General features: G+C 40.1%; 1 pseudogene; it reads left to right on the forward strand.

Moving 5' to 3' along the window:
• The first annotated feature begins 433 nt into the window (after positions 1–433).
• On the forward strand, positions 434–10,609 carry LOC112171829 (annotated as a pseudogene).
• Positions 10,610–17,854: the final 7,245 nt, after the last annotated feature.

The following is a 17,854-nucleotide window of genomic DNA, read 5'->3' on the forward strand; positions in this document are numbered from 1 at the left end:
CAACATATATTCCAATATTTGCAGAAAATAAAAGAATTTAAAATACAAAAACTTTAATTTACAAAAACTTACGTGATGGTTCTTGGCTTGAGGACAAGCGCGTGTTGGAGCAGGCGTGTTTTTTTTTTCTCTGGGTTGTCTGTTCTTTGGGCTTTCCTCTTTTCTTCCTTTTTTTTCTTTTTTTTTCTGGGCCGGGTCCCTTCTTTTTTTTTTTTTTTTTTAATAGGGTTGGAACTCGTGCTGATAACGTGTTGTAGGAGAATGGAATTGTGTATATTATTGATAATAGGAGCCCTTTAAATAGGGAGTTACAAGGTACCCAAAAAGGTAATAGAATCTGATTACAATTGAATACCTAGAACACATTCCTATTACAACTCTAAACCCTAGTTTGTAAAGGCACACATTATGTCGACATCCTTCAACACGGTTCTGGTTCTGGTGTCTCATAATTTTCATTTTGGGTATTTCTGTAGCCAAATTTCTTTTTGGATTAATGATAGCTTTTCTTGGATTAGGGTTTAGCGTGATAGGGTTTCAATGAAGGCCAAAGAAGCTTCAAAAAGTGGGGAAATAAGCATGTCGGAGAAACAATCTGCGAATGGAGGTGAAGTTATAGTGGAATTTCAAAGTGAAGAAACCAATGAAGCAAAATGCTCTTCTTCAAAGGGCTCGGAATCTTCAGCTCCCAAGCAAAGCAAAGTGTCCGCTGTGTCTAGTAGTACTGGTTTCTCCAAGTCAGTTTCACCGGATATTTCAAGAGCTAATCCCAACCTTGGTAAACCTCCAAGAGCCCCCAGCCGCAATGAGAGCATCAATAGGAGAAAGTCATTTTAATAGGTCGGTTATTAAACCCAAGTCAAGATTTGGTGAACCATCGCCAATTATGAATGAAGATGGTAATTTAGATCAGGTTGGTGCAAGTTCCCCTTGTAGGACTTCTTTCAGTAGGGGTCCCCCTATAACCTATTAGGAGTCAAGGCTACATCCATCTCTTCTGCTAAGAATGCGTCGTCATCTCCGAGCAGGACCAAAGAAACAGAGGATGAAGAGATTTACAAGAAGGTTAAATTGAGTAAAAATAAGCATCGGAAAGTGAACAAGAAGCTCTTGGTTGAGTTGATTGTACTTCTATGCATTTTGAGTTGTGTACTGGCTAGCTTGACTGTCCGCGAACTAAGGCATTCTATGGTTTGGGAATTGGAGATTTGGAAATGGTGTGTGCTTGTCATGGTGATATTTAGTGGTATGTTGGTTACCAATTGGAGTTTTTGTGATCGAGTGTAATTTTTTGCTTCGGAAGAAGGTGTTGTATTTTGTTCATGGAATGAAGAAGAGTGTTCAGGTTTTCTTGTGGTTGTCTCTGGTTCTTCTCACATGGTTACTGTTGTTCAATCATGGGGTTAAGCGGTCAAAAACTTCCACCAAGATTTTAAGTTATATGACATGGACTATTGTTTCAGTTCTCATTGGGGCATTTTTATGGTTGTTAAAAACATTGTTGCTTAAGATCTTAGCATCTAGTTTCCATGTGAACACCTTATTTGATAGAATTCAAGAATCAATCTTCCATCAGTACGTGCTTCAGAAACTTTCCGGGCATCCACTTATGGAGGAGGGTGATGGGAATGGTGGGAGATCTCCGAGGACTAGCAAACTGAGTTACAGAGCGACCAAAAAGGCAAAAGCAGGGAAGGAGAAGAGGTCATTGACATGACAAAGCTTCAAAAGATAAAGCAAGAGAAGGTTTCTTCTTGGACCATGAAGGTATTGGTGGATGCAGTAACTAGTTCTGGGCTGTCCCCCATCTCTCATACATTGGACAGGATAGAGGGTCTAAATGAACAAAGAGATTACCAGTGAGATGGAAGCAACTGCTGCTGCCTATGGCATATTCCTTAACATTGCAGAGCTTGGTGCCAAGTGAGAAAAACTAAAAATGCCTTACTCAAGTAAGAAAAACTAAAATGCCTTACTAAAAATATCTTTTTTGTACATTTTCATGCCCTTTCAATACTTTTGTTAAGTATCTCACAACTAAGTAGGTACATAGTTGAGTGGGACCTCTTGAGGTTCATGATCAAGGAAGAAGTGGAGCTTGTGTGGCCACTAATTGACATAAAAAAGACCGGATAAGTCGATAGGAAAACTCTAACATAGTGGGTGGTAAGACATTTATCTTATTATGTCTCTTGACTTCCAGAAGTTGTAGTTCTTATTTTGCTTATGGAGGACTTTTGTTTTGTTACTGTAGCATGTAATTTATGTATTGTGTTTAAGGAAAATATGATTTGCAGAGAGAATTGATAGGAGAATTGTAGTCGTATTATTGATAATAGGAGCCCTATATATAGGGATTACAGAGTACACAAAAGGTGATAGAATCCGAACATAATTAGGAAATCTAGAACTTAATTTCTCCTATTACAACTCTAGGACTAAACTCTAGTTTGAAGAGACACACATGATGTCGACTTCTTTCAACACTCCCCCTTGTGCCGCTCAAACTTGGTGATGACGCTTTGATCGTTGCCTCACTAAAAACCTTGTCAGGTAACAAAAACCATGTGGGACAAAAATAACCCTGGTCGAAGGACAAAAAGAGCACAACACGTCATTCACTCTTCGAGATCGAACATGTAGACATCATACCTCCCCCTGATTGCTACAATCATGAGAGTTCGGATAACTTTCTCAATCCGATGCTCTTCACATGTTTCTCGAAGGTGGATTTAGGTAACGACTTAGTAAATAAATTCGCTACATTATCCTCAGGTCGGATTTGATTCACTTCAATATTTAGAAGTGCTTGTTGTTGCTGATTGTAAAAGAACTTAGGCGATATATGCTTTGTATTGTCGCCCTTGATGAAACCTAATTTCATTTGCTCAATACAAGCTGCATTATCTTCATAAATGCATGTAGGTTCATCTGTGGTAGACTTTAAACCACAAGTTGCTCGAATATGTCTAATTACAGACCTTAGCCATATGCATTCTCGCATGGCTTCATGTAGAGCAATAATCTCTGCATGATTTGAGGAAGTAGCAACAAGTGTCTGCTTTATAGACCTCCAAGATATCGCAGTGCTTTCCATGGTAAAGACATAACCCGTTTGGGAGCGACATTTATGAGGGTCAGAGAGATACCCTACATCAGCAAAATCCATCAAAACATCATCATCGTTTTGATGTAAGGGAGGAGGATGGGTGACCGGCGGCTTTGCCGATCGCGGCGTCTTGGACGGTGACATTTGGGCTAATGAGATCTGTTCTCATTCTTCCGTCATTCTTTTCTCTCTGCAGGGATAGAACAAGCCCATATCTATCGTACATTTTTATGTAACGAAATATTGTCTTTATACCAGTCCAATGGCGTTGCATTGGCGCAGGGCTATATCTAGCCAACAAGTTCATAACAAATGAGGTGTCCAATCTTCTATTGTGTTAAGAACAATAATGTGCCTATTGCACTTAGGTAAGACACTTCTGCCAATTAACACGTCTTTGTCATCATCCCCGGTGCGAAACGTATCCCTCTTAGGGTCAAGACTACGGACGACCATGGAAGTGCATCTTTGACTTTATCAAAATGCAAAGTATTTATTGACACGGTATACAAGTTCTAAATCTAGACAAACCGTGTTCTCCCAAGGTCCTTCATCTCAAACTCGGATTTCAGGTGTTCAGCGGTTTCCCTTAACTCTAAAGGGTTCCAATTTTGTTTATCAAGATAAACCGTGACAATTACAAATCCAGAACTTGTCATGAAAACGCAGAGGCATAGTTCATCATATCCCTTCCCATTCAAGTAGTCACTTTAGTGTGCGTTTCACCCTCATTGCAAACGCGCTCCGTGGTCAAGAGCCACTTGATTTGGGTAAATGAAGTCCACAAGAACCTTTATTATATTATTTATCTAGATCCCCATAGAGATACGTAGTGACCACATTTGTAAGCTGCATGTTCAATTATTTGAAAACTATCAAACTGACAAGGTAGTGGAGTGCAATGACATCCATTACGAGAGAATATGTCTTCTCGTAGTCGATTCTAGGGCGTTTTGTGAGAAGCCTTGCATCATAAGGCGAGATTATTATCTCTTTTTCTCATCACGCTATCTAACGAAGACCTATTAATGTCAACAGGATTTATGTTAGGAGGTGTTGGCATTTCAGGCCCGAAATCCTTCCTCTTCATTAGTGAATCCAATTCAACTTGGATCACATCTTTCTATTTCGGCCAATTTTCTCTACATTGGCATTCTTCAATGGAGTAAGATTCGATGACATTGGTCTCAATAATTCCACATCTTCATGTACACTAGTGTAATTCGTAAAGATCTCTATATTCTCAGGAATTGGTTCTAACATTGAGGCGTCCCCCAACGATGTCTCTTGGACATAACCACAATCCAGAATATTCTCATGAGACGGATTTTGAGTATCAATGATCAATGGATCAAGTTGTGCCAAACTCGCTCTCTTCCTAGGGCGAGAATCCATCGAACCTATGGGTCTCCTACTCTCTCTAGCGGAACCCATGGCCTATGACGCCATTATACCACCTTGTGGCGTCACCATTCCATCATCCATGGTAGTGGTGCCATACCCATCTCCTCTGGGTGGCACCATGTCCTCCTGTGGGGACATCAATCCTTGCAGACATGTTTGCAGCATGTATATGTGATCTCATCACTTTTAGGGGATCAAGATGAGACATAGTGGGGACAAATCACGAAAATTCATGTCGTTCATGTTGAACGTTGACATTCTAATCTCCCCCTAACGATGGGAAGACTGTCTCATCAAAGTGACAATCCGCAAATCCAGCGAAAAAAAAGATCGCCTGTCAAGAGTTCTACATAGCGGACTTATAGTTGGAGACTCATGTCCAACACAAATATATATATATATATATAGGCATTCGTTGCAATGACTTATGTTGATGCGCTGTGGCGGCGCAATTGGCACATAAACCGCACACTCAAATATGCATAAGTACGAGATATTAGACTCGAACCCAGTCACTAGCTGTAACTCAAATAAAAGTTGAGTGGCTGCTATGAGTCATAGATGAATTAGTATAGCTGTATGCGATATTGCATAACCCAAGTGGAAATTGGTGCGCATTACCAATGTCTGGGCTACCATCGTAGTCTTTTAATGGTGGCTTTTCTGCGAGACCGATTGAGTGTGTACATGGGAATATGATACTTGATATCAATACCCAATGATATGCAATAGTCATCGAAAATTTTCGATGTAAACTCTCTAGCATTTTCAAGTCGAATTGACTAAACGGGATGATCCTGGTAGTGAGCCCGTAGCCATATGATTTGGGCTAGGAGTTCATCTTAAGCAGCATTACGAGTGGATGATAGTGCGACATGTGACCAGCGTGTCCACATATCAACCAACAACATAAAACATCTAAGCAGTCCGCAAGTTGGTTGAGTTGATCCATAGAATCCCTTGGATTATGTGAGAATGAAATTATTTCTTTAGTGTCCTTTGCATAGGATGGTCGTGATCCTTTTAAAAAAAACAGTCTTTATAGAACGAAAGATTGGCTTTATGATCAACCAATAAAGGTTTTGATTGAGTCACAATGTCACAATTTACTTTAAGAAGTAGAGAGAGGAGCCAAGTCTTCATACATGGCGTCAAAGCCATGATTTTGCCACAGGGGGATCACGGCACCTGCGTTGGCCGGCCGGTGGTGCATGGCCGCGGCGCTCCAAGGCACGGCAGTGGTGCAATGCTCTCTTTGAATTGACTTTTGATTCTTACTTCTCTTCATTCTGAAGAAGAGATGTTCGTGTGAAGTCTTTAGTATCACGGATCATCATATCATGACTTGGGTGTCCCAAACGGTTGTGCCAAAGCCTATATGTGTCAGAATCCCATAAGTCATCTCTCATGACATGGTTGGATTCAATAACTCGAATAGTGGTTGCATACAACCCACTAGAGCGACACATAAGTTTCTCTAATACTCGTTTATGTCCATAGTCATTAGAGGTGATGCAAAGGAACTCTTGTCCATTCTCACAGTGTGTTTCCACATGAAAACCATTCATGTTTACATCTCTCAAATAATAAAATTCTAATTAAGGCATATCCAGGACATTAAGTAAAAGAATCGACACTTTATTAATAGCCAATGATTATATCAAAGTTTCTTAACCAAAGTCTAATCCAAAATAAAAATCAAACTTAGACAAATCGTAGTCACTCAATCCGTTTGGTAACTCCAATCAAATATGACCAGAGAAGTAGAGAGAGATGTCGGTGGAGCGAGGCTCTCTTAAGTACCACTAATCTCAATCACTTTCCTAGACATCATACTTCATTGGATGCGCCACTTGAGAAAGAGTTAACACAAAATTGTCATTTATTGATTAAGGCATAATTGTCATTACATAATTCTTGGAAAAATAAAAGACTATTCGAAATAAAAATCTGCGGCATTTTGTCTTCATTGCTAGATTTAAAGTCTTTTTGAACTCAATGTCTTGATCACCATGATGTGGCTACCTTCTTAGGTACATTGCAAATTCAGGTCCATTGATCAGACGTTCCATATCAGAACTAGACACCATGAAGATGATTCTCCCTTGATTCAGGTGCATTGGCGCAATGTGCATGGTCCCTAGGACCGGAGGCGTTGGAAAATTATGACCATGGCCAACGTTGATCTATGGTTTCCAACCCTTCGTCCCTCAAAGTCACCGCTCCTACTGTGGCTTGATTGTCGCCTTTGGCGACTACCTTCATGAGCATTTTGATCATGGATCATGACGTCTATGGCGACTTTCTCTAGCCATGGGACGATGCTCTGGATAGCTATCTCGAAGCCTATCAATTTCTCTTCTCACAAGCTCGTTGCCTTACCCTTTAGTAATTTCCATAGCTTCAATAAGCTGTTGAAAGCTTGTGATCCGTCTTGCATTTATATGAGTCCAAAATAAATCACAGGACCTCATAGCATAGACAGGGAAGGTATTGAAGGTTTTCTCAATCAAATGTTCTTCTGTGATCGTCTTGCCATAGAAGTGCATCATTCCTGTGATGCGTACAGCTTCCAAATAAAATTGTATGACTGTATCAAAGTCAGAGAAGCGAAGATCATTCCATTCTGCTTCTAAATTCGGAGGGATGGAGTCACGAACATTGCCATAAAGTTCACAAAGTGCTTGCCATAGCTTTATAGCGCTATCCTCATTCATGAACTCAAACCTGAGGTCCCTATCCATGTGACACATCATTAGGGCAAGTACCCTAGAATTGTCGATCTCAGTTTGAGGGTCTGGAGCAGTTCCTTTATGACAAAGCTCTTGGATTGTATGCAATAAGTCAAGGGCAATAAGATAGAGTTCAACATCCTGAGCCCACATTAGGTATCTTTTGCTTGCATAATCCAATGGAACAAAATCGAGTATGTTCGAGTTTGACATCCTGAAAAAGGGTGAAACAAGAACGAGTTAGTTTCGGAGCTAAACTTCCACGAAAACTAATAATAATAAGATTTCCGAGCTATGCTACCAAGAAATCGATTTCCAAGAATATTTGGATTAGACCAAAACATTGGTATTTTAATATGGTCACAATTTGATGCTTGCAGACACTCGTAGTCTGAATATTATGAACATTCTTAGTTCATTGATTACGAACACTCTTAGTTCGTTTATTCTGAACACTCTTAGTTCATTGATTACGAACGCTCTTAGTTAGTTTAGCGTGAATCCCAACAATTTCGCTTATTAAATAATCGAACCCATGTTCGTATTATACAAATCCTACAGCAAATAAAGGAATTTAAAAAACAAGAAAGCAGAAACTTTAATTACAAAGCTTACTTGATGATTTGGGGATTGAGAACACGCGCGTGTTGGAGCAGGCATGTTAGGGCAGCAGCAACAACAATTGGCAGTAGCAGGCTCAGCTCAGGGCAGCAACGGGACTTGCGGCAGTGGGCTGCAGTGCTTGCGGCAGGAGGCTGTGGGGCTTGAAACCGTGAAAGGATTGCAGACGTGCTATCGATCCTGGGTAGGGATTGCAGATGCTGCTTCAATCCTAAGCTAGGATTGCAGTGGCTGTTCGATCCTAATCTGGGATTGTAACTTGTTTACAATCCTAGTTGTGGCTAATGGCTCGGTGGTGATGCAGGAAGCATTTTGCAGGTGCTGCCGGTCGGTGGCTTTGCTAGCTGGAACGCGGGAGCTTGCGGCAGGAGGCTGCAGGGACAGCGCGGGAGGCAGGACTATGGCGCGGTAGGCTAGCACAGCTAGGGTTTGCGGCAGTTTTTGGTGAGGGAGTTTTCGGGGTTTGGTTTTAGGGTTTTTTTCTTTTAGGCTAGGGTTAGGACTCGTGCTGATAACGTGTTTAAGGAAAATATGATTTGCAGAGAGAATTGATAGGAGAATTGTAGTCGTATTATTGATAATAGGAGCCCTATATATAGGGATTTACAGAGTACACAAAATGTAATAGAATCCGAACATAATGAGGAAATCTAGAACTTTCTCCTATTACAACTCTAAGACTAAACCCTAGTTTGAAGAGGCACATTGATGTCGACTTCCTTCAACACATTGATCACATCTTTCAATCTAAAAGCAAATATAGCTGGGCAGTTATTCATGAAGGAATTCCTTCTTGTTATGTATGCACATGGAGAAATACTTAAATTTGTACTTGATGGAATTTTGTTTGATAAACCTATCACAATAACTACAAGATTAAAAAGTGAAGAAAGAAATGAAAGAAGGATTCCAAAACATCAATTAGTGCCCCAAGTCAGGTATTGGAGTTATGATTCTTTCTGAAATGAATGGTGAAATTTTTTTTTTAATTACCTTATGATATTTTGCAGGTAAAGGTGTTCAATGGTCGTAAAGCATTAGCTCATTCTCTAACGGACACCAAAACAGCCGTGAAGCAATTGAACAAACTTGTCACTGCCATCCTGGTTATTATCACCACCGTAGTGTGGCTTCTGTTGGTGGAAATTGCAACTACAAAAGTACTTGTCCTCCTCTCATCACAGCTCGTAGTGGCAGCTTTTATGTTTGGAAACACTTGCAAGATTATATTTGAAGCTATTATCTTCGTATTTATAATGCATCCATTTGATGTTGGTGATCGCTGTGTTGTTGAGGGTGTGGAGGTAACTGGTACAACTTCTATCTTGTGATGTTTAATTTTATAATCATCAAATTTCTAATATATGGTAATCCTAACAGTTGATGGTTGATGACATGGGCGGATCCAAGTAGTAGCTTGGGCGGGCTGGAGTTCGTCCGAGATTTTTAGGCTTAAAAAAAAAATTAGATGTATACTTTAATTGATGTGGGTTTAAATGTTTAATTGACGTGGGTAAGTGGGTCTAATTGATTTCAAAACTTATCAAGGTCGATCAATGGGTCTTCTTTCTGCTGTGCAATTGTTGTGGGTTTAATTGATTTCAATACTTATCATTTTATCAATTGTTGTGCTATCTCAATATCTCGGCCAGGAGCTTGGCCTCATTCGAATGTCGAGTAATCAATTCAAGTTTATAGAGTTAACTTTGCAGATTGGGCTTGGGTTTATTTGCTAACTATTTCGTCCTATCCATGGCTTTATATTCAGAACAAACTTTTGGGTTGAAAAAAAAAAAACTATATGTATGATGTATATTTTTTGTTTATATGTATGTTTGTTTAGCGAAGCCACCCGAACTCTCAAATTATCGAAATTAAACTCCTCTCTGGCTCTTCCATTCTCTCCGTCCATCACAAATTCTCATTCTTCTTCTTCGCAAAAATGCCTAAATTACGGACTAAATTCAATCTTTGAACACTTGAACGCTCAAGTTCTTATCTCCCCACTCTTGCATTCGCACACCTGTACATTATTGTACTAAAAAAAAAAATTTGGCCTTCGCCCAAAGGAACACATAAATATGTAACCCTCCCTATTTTCAAATCCTAGATCCGCCACTGGTTAAGGAGATGAACATCTTAACCAGAGTCTTCCTGAAACTCAATCAAGAGAAGGTATACTATCCAAATTCAATTTTATCAACGAAACCCATCAGCAAATATGGGCGATATTGTGGAGTTCTCAATTGCTTTTACTACACCAGTGGAGAAAATAGGTCTGCTGAAAGAGAAAGTAAAGCAGTAAGTTCATCGAAACTTTTACTCATGTGTATAAGCACATATATGTTGATAAGTTCAGTGCTCATTAACACATGATGGCAGTGGATTAGCGGCGTCATTAAGAATCCAGCAATCATGTTAGACAAGTGAACTTCAAATTGTAGTGTGCCTTTGTGTTTACTCTTCTACAATTTTCTTTTGTTTGTACAGGTATGTGGAGGGGAACTCAACACTTTGGCATCCAAACCATGCTGTGGTGGTGCTTGAGATCGAAAATATGAATAAGCTAAAGATGGCACTCTATTTTTGTCACACTATGAACTTTCAAGAATGGGTTGAAAAACAAAAGCGCAGAACTGAAATGGTCATCGCACTGAAGAATTGTTTTGATGAGCTACAGATTACATATTATCTACTGCCCCTTGAAGTTCGTCTCACTGAAACAAATGTCACCAAGAAATGATCTTTCGCAGGATGAAAGGAAGATCCAGTGATGATCGAGCTTCTCAATCTATTCTTACTTACCTATTGTTAGTAGGATTTTGTTAAAGTATTACTACTTTGATTAGACATATGAGATTAAGTCGAGTTTGAGATAGCATAACTTAAAACCATAAGCAGCTGTAGGCCTGTAGCTTAAGCTAGCTCTGGAAAACTGTCTTTTACTAATTTCTATAAGCAGCAGCCTAATAATATTTTAAAATTATAAGCTGCTTTATTGCATGCCCAACGTCAACGTCTAGGATATTTCAAAGAATCTGCAGCTCTTTATTTCCCTCCCAAACGATCGAATGCATTCTTCTGTGTCTATTTTCTCGGTACTTGGAATTTCTCAGCTATCAGCCAATGCCATTAGCTTCATTCCTGTGTTTTGGCGTCCTCCTTCGGTAGGATGGATCAAAGTTAACACTGATGGTTCTCTCAAGAACAATGGCAATGTAGGGTGCGGTGGTGTTTTTCGTGATTCAAGAGGATCATTCTTAGGGGCTTTTGCCTCTTCTATATCTTTTGCTAGTTCTATTGCCGCTTAAATTATTGCAGTCATCGAAGCCATATTTGGAACCATCTTTGGTTGGAGACAGACTCTACTCATGTGGTTCATTTATTAAACTCATCACTGGAAGCTCCATGGTTCTTACGGATTCCTTGGGCTAATTGTTTGTTTTTGTTTAAACAAATGAATTTGAAGGTTTCCCATATTTATAGAGAGGGAATTCGCCTAGCTGATGCCTTTGCTGACTTTGGAGCAACTCATGACTCAAGGCACTGGTGGTCTGAGGTACGTGATTTTGCTACAGAAAGATTTGGGCGTGATCTTTCTAGGCTTCCCTTCTTTCGGCAAGTTTAGCATTGCTCTTTTGCATGATTACATATGATGCTGATGGTCTCATGCTACTAACGTCGAAATATTGTTCTTATTTTGGATTATATGGTTGGGAAAGAGCTGGTACACCTAAAATAGGCGTATAAATAAATGTCTGCAATCTCAATGGTTATCAATGGTAGTATAGGAAAGAGGGTGTTTCCCGCAGAGGATTGTAGCTTAACAATTACAAAACAGACTCTGAAAACTCGAAACAGACATTAGACAAGCACGAAAATTAAAACTATACCTAGACTCAACCAAAAATTATAAAATGTTGTAGGAGAATCGTAATTGTGTATATTATTGATAATAGGAGCCCTTTAAATAGGGAGTTACAAGGTACCCAAAAAGGTAATAGAATCTGATTACAATTGAATACCTATAACACATTCCTATTACAACTCTAAACTCTAGTTTGTAGAGGCACACATTATGTCGATATCCTTCAACACTCCCCCTTGTGCCGCTCAAACTTGGTGATGACGCTTTGATCGTTGCCTCGTTAAAAATCTTGCCAGGTAACAAAAATCCTGTGGGACAAAAATAACCCTGGTCGAAGGACAGAAAGAGCACAACACGTCCTTCACTCTTCGAGATCGAACATGTAGACATCATGCCTTCCCCTGATGTCAATATCTCCCCCTGATTGCTACAATCATGGGAGTTCGGATAACTTTCTCAATCTGATGCTCTTCACATGTTTCTCGAAGGTGGATTTTGGTAATGACTTAGTAAATAAGTCCGCTACATTATCCTCTTATCGGATTTGGTTCACTTCAGTATTTAGAAGTGCTTTTTGTCATTTTGATGGAGGGGAGGAGGAGCACGGAAGGTGGCATTTTGCCTTGTGGGGTCCGAACCCACACTTCCGTCATTTCTTTTCTCTCTATAGGGATAGAACAAGCCCATATCAATCGTACCTCTCAAATATCGAAAGATTGTCTTTATACTAATCTAATGGCGTTGCGTTGGCGCGGGGCTATGTCTAGCCAACAAGTTCATAATAATTGAGGTGTCCGGTCTTGTATTGTGCTAAGTACAATAATGCGCCTATTGTACATAAGTAAGCACTTCTGCTATTAACACGTCTTCGTCATCATCCTTGGGACGAAACGGATCCCTTTTAGGGCCAAGACTACGGACGACCATGGTGCATCTTTGACTTTATCAAAAATGTCTATTGACACGGTATACAAGTTCTGAATCTAGACAAAACCGTGTTCTCCCAAGGTCCTTCCTCTCAAACTCGGATTTCAGGTGTTCAGCGGTTTCCCTTAACTCTCAAGGGTTCCAATTATGTTTATCAACATAAACCGCGACAATTGCAAATCAGGAACTTGTCATGGAAACGCGTGGGCATAGTTCATCATATCCCTTCCCAATCAAGTAGTCATTTTAGTGAGCATTTCAACCTCGTTGCAAATACGCTCCGTGGTCTAGAGCCACTTGACTTCGGTAAATAAAGTCCACAAGAACCTTCATTATATTCCGTATCTAGATCCCCATAGAGATACGTAGTGACCACATTCGTAAGCTGCATGTTCAGTTATTTGGAAACTACCAAACTGACAAGGTAGTGGAGTGCAATGACATCCATTACGAGAGAATGTGTCTTCTCGTAGTCGATTTCAGGGCATTGTGAGAAACTTTGCGCCATAAGGCGAGATTACCATCTCTTTTTCTCATCACGCTATCTAACGAAGACCTATTAATGTCAATAGGTTTTATGTTAGAAGGTGTTGGCATCTCAGGCCCGAAATCATTCCTCTTCGTTAGTGAATCCAATTCAACCTGGATCGCATCTTTCCATTTAGGCCAAGTTTCTCTACGTTGGCATTCTTCAACGAAGTAAGGTTCGATGTCATTGGTCTCAATAATTCCACGTCCTCATGTACACTAGTGTAGTTCGTAGAGATCTCTATATTCTTAGGAATTGGTTCTAACATTGAGGCATCCCCCAACGATGTCTCTTGGACATAACCACAATCCAAAAATATTCTCATGAGACGGATTTTGAGTATCAACGATCAATGGATCAAGTTGTGCCAAACTCGCTCTCTTCTTAGGGCAAGAATCCATCGAACCTATGGGTCTCCTACTCTCTCTAGCGGAACCCATGGCCTATGACGCCATTATGCCACCTTTGTGGCATCACCATACCACCATCCATGGTGGTGTTGCCGTACCCATCTTTTGGGTGGCACCATGTCCTCTTGTGGGGACATCAATCCTTGCAGGCATGTTTGCAGCAGGTATATGTGATCTCGTCACTTTTAGGGGATCAAGATGAGACATAGTGGGGACAGACTACGACAATTCCTGTCGTTCCTGTTGAACATTGACGTTCTAATCTCCCCCTAACGACGGGAAGACTGTCTCATCAAAGTGACAAATAGAGATCGCCTGTCAAGGGTTCCACATAGCAGACTTATAGTTGGAGACTCATGTCCAACAAATATATATATGCATTCGTTGCAATGACTCATGTTGATGCGCTGTGGCGGCGCAATTGGCACATGAACCGCACACTCAAATATGCATAAATACGAGATATTACACTCGAACCCAGTCACTATCTGTTGGAAGATTATGACCATGACCAACGTTGGCTCTATGGTTTCCAACCCTTAGTCCCTCAAAATCACGGCTCCTACGGTGGCGTGATTGTCGCCTTTGGCGACTACCTTCATGAGCATTTCGATCATATGGATCATGATGTCTATGGCGACTTTCTCTAGCCATGGGACGATGCTCTGGATAGCTATCTCGAAGCCTATCAATTTCTCTTCTCACAAGCTCGTTGTCTTGCCTTTCAGCAATTTCCATAGCTTCAATAAACTTTTGAGAGCTTGTGATCCGTCTTGCATTTATATGAGTTCGAAATAAATCACAGGATCTCATAGCATAGACAGGGAAGGTATTGAGGGTTTTCTCAATCAATTGTTCTTCTGTGATCGTCTTGCCACAGAAGCGCATCATTCCTGTGATGCAGAGAGCTTCTGAATAAAATTGTATAACTGTATCAAAGTCAGAGAATCGAAGATCATTCCATTCTGCTTCTAAATTCAGAAGGATGGAGTCAAGAACATTGCCATGACGTTCACGAAGCGCTTGCCAAAGTTTTATGGCGCTATCCTCATTCATGAACTCAAACTAGAGGTCTCTATCCATATGACGCATCATTAGGGCAAGTGCCCTGGAATTGTCAATCTCAGTTTGAGGGTCTGGAGCAGTTCCTTCAGAACAAAGCTCTTGGATTGTGTGCAATAGATCACGGGAAATAAGATGGAGCTCAACGTCCTGAGCCCACAGTAGCTATCTTTTGCCTGTATAATCCAATGGAACAAAATCGAGTATGTTCGAGTTTGACATCCTGAAAAAGGGTGAAACAAGAACGAATTAGTTTCGGAGCTAAACTTCCACGAAAACTAATAATAATAAGATTTCCGAGCTATGCTACCAAGAAATCAATTTCCAAGAATAATTGGATTAGACCAAACAATGATGTTTTAATATGGTCACAATTTGATGCTTACGGACACTCTTAGTCCAAGCATTATGAACACTCTTAGTTCATACGAACGCTCTTAGTTCGTGCATTATGAACACTCTTAGTTCATTAGTTACGAACGCTTTTAGTTCGTTAAGCGTGAATCCCCACAATTCCGCTTATTAAATAATCGAACCCATGTTCGTATTATACAAATCCTGCAGCAAATAAAGGAATTTAAAAGACAAGAAAGCAGAAACTTTAATTACAAAAGCTTACTTGGTAATTTGAAGTTTTGCTTCAGGATTCTTTATACACGTGCGTGTTGATGCAAGCGTGTAGCTAAATTAGGATTGCCGGAATCTAGTCGGAAATTGGCAGTTAGTGGGCTGCCCTTCTCCCTTCCCTTTTTTTTCTTTCTTTTCTCTTTTTTTTTTCTTTCGGCCCAAGCCTGCTCCCCCCCCCCCCCCCCCTTTTTTTTTTTTCCTTTTCTTCTTTTCTTTCTTTTCTTCTTCTGATGGGCCCACTCCTTCTCCCTCCTTCTACGCTTCTTCTTCTTCTTCTTCCTGTTTTCTGGTTTTTTTTTCCTTTCTTTCATTTCGCTGGCAGTCGGAAGAGATGCAGTAGCAGGGATGGTGGTGCACGGGCTATAGGTTGCAGCGAGGGCTGCTGGGTGTGCGCTCAGCTGTGCAGCAGGAAGGTGCAGGGGAGCGTGCAGCAGGAAGCAGCGGGGGCTGCTGTGCAGGTCGGCAGGGACTTGCGGTTTGCGGCAGAAGGATGGGGTAGAGCGTAGGGCTGCTGTGGAAGGCTGGCAGGAGCAGGTGCGGCAGGGGGCAGCAGGGGAGGGCTGCAGGCTACGTGTGCAGGCGATGTACAGGGGCTGCGGGGGCAGCAGCAGTGCGTGGGCTGGAGGCTGCAGGGAGGTGGGCTGGAGGCTGGCTTGTTGCAGGCTTGCGGCTAGGGCTGCAGTGGGGCTTGCAGGGGCAGCACGGCTGGGCGTAGGAGGCTGCAAAGCTTGCGGCAGTTTAGGTTTTTTTTTTTTTTTCGGCTAGGGTTAGAACTCGTGTTGATATCATGTTATAAGAGAATTGTAATTGTGTATATTATTGATAATAGGAGCCTTTTAAATAGGGAGTTACAAGGTACCCAAAAAGGTAATAGAATCTTATTACAATTGAATACCTAGAACACATTCCTATTACAACTCTAAACCCTAGTTTGTAGAGGCACATATTATGTCGATATCCTTCAACATAAAATTAAATAAACACCAACTAGATACACAGACAAAGATGCACACAAAATTTGGGGATAATCGGAGTTGAATTGATATACTAAATAAAATAAACAAAACGGAGGACAGAAGACTAACGAAAACAGAAAACAATTTGGGGATTTTGGTTTTGATCAAATATGAGAAAACTAGCTAGAAACTACTTCTCACCACTAGACAATGATTACACCTATGATGTATTTACTAACATGTTCAATTCATTTGGATATCCTTACTCAAGCTAAGCCAATGATGTGTTGTACTTAACCTATCAATCTTTCTTACTTGGTATGTTAAGAGAATGATGTTTTCAACTTAACTTAGCTTCTATAATGGAACCTAGAGTGATGTTCTCGCATAACTCTCACCCAGAAGTCATTAAGGTAAAAAAGATTATGAATAAGGCTAGGCAATTTCAGTACTGATGTTGTCCTAATCTACCTAGACATTGGTTTATATGAATGGGCCTCAAGTCATTCACTCGCTACTCTAGAATGCAAGTAGACATGATGTTCATACAAGACACTCATAGCTTTACAACCTAGCATGCATACTAATGTTGCGCACCATCAATAGACATACAAAGTTGATCAATGAACAAACAATAAACCAATGAATATCCGAAATCCAAAGAACTTATTAAATAAACACCAACATCATAGTTACACCATGTCTAGGGCTGAAAGCAGCCCCTAACTAGAAGAAAATTAGTTACTCATTATCTTGGAAAACACACAAAAGAAATACATGAATTTTGGAAAGAAGAAAGAATCAAAAAGATGGAAAACAGGGCAAAAGATTGATCTCCAGAGAGAAACGATCGATCGTTTCTGGGCTCCGAACTTTACTTCTTCTCCTTGAGTTGCTTCAATGGTTTCTTGCTTCTCTCTGCATTGTAGACCTTGATTGTGACTTCTAAAAGCCTTTTATTCCGTCTTCAAACTCTTCCACTTTATTTCCTTGTGGATCTCTAACTCTTTGCTTCAAAGAAAAGTCACACTCCATCGAAAATCCTTATTGAATCAAAATTCCACGCACTTTCCTTCTTTAAGCCTTCTTTTCCTAATTTGCTTCGGAAAACCTAATAAACACAAAAACAAATAAATCAACTAAAAATAATATAAACTAACAAAGAAAAGCATAGGGTTAAATAATAATAACGTAGCATAAATATGCTCCTATCAAGAGCCAGTAGTTTGTCACTTTGTCTTCTTTCTTCAAATGAGCTTCAAATCACATGGAGCTTGGTTGGTCTGATGACTCTTCTTGGGGTTGGTTTCTCAATGGTTCTAGCAGTTTTTTTTTTTTTTTTTTTTTATCTCTATGCCATTAATTTCTGCTTGTTGCCTTTTGTTTGATTGTATTAGAGAGTTTTTCTCTACTTTCTTTTACTGAGAAAGATTTTGGCGTAGTACCTCTTTCTCTTTTATAATTTTTCTCTTTTATTTAATAAATTTTTGAGTAAGGGGTCAGATTACTCTCTTATCTCGCTTCAAAAAAAAAACTGCTTTATTATATTTTATCAATATTTTGTTACTTATCTTATAAGTTAAGCAGTTTTTTTATACAATATAAGCTA

The sequence above is a fragment of the Rosa chinensis genome, chromosome 6 (assembly GCF_002994745.2).
Source record: "Rosa chinensis cultivar Old Blush chromosome 6, RchiOBHm-V2, whole genome shotgun sequence".
Lineage (NCBI taxonomy): Eukaryota > Viridiplantae > Streptophyta > Magnoliopsida > Rosales > Rosaceae > Rosa > Rosa chinensis.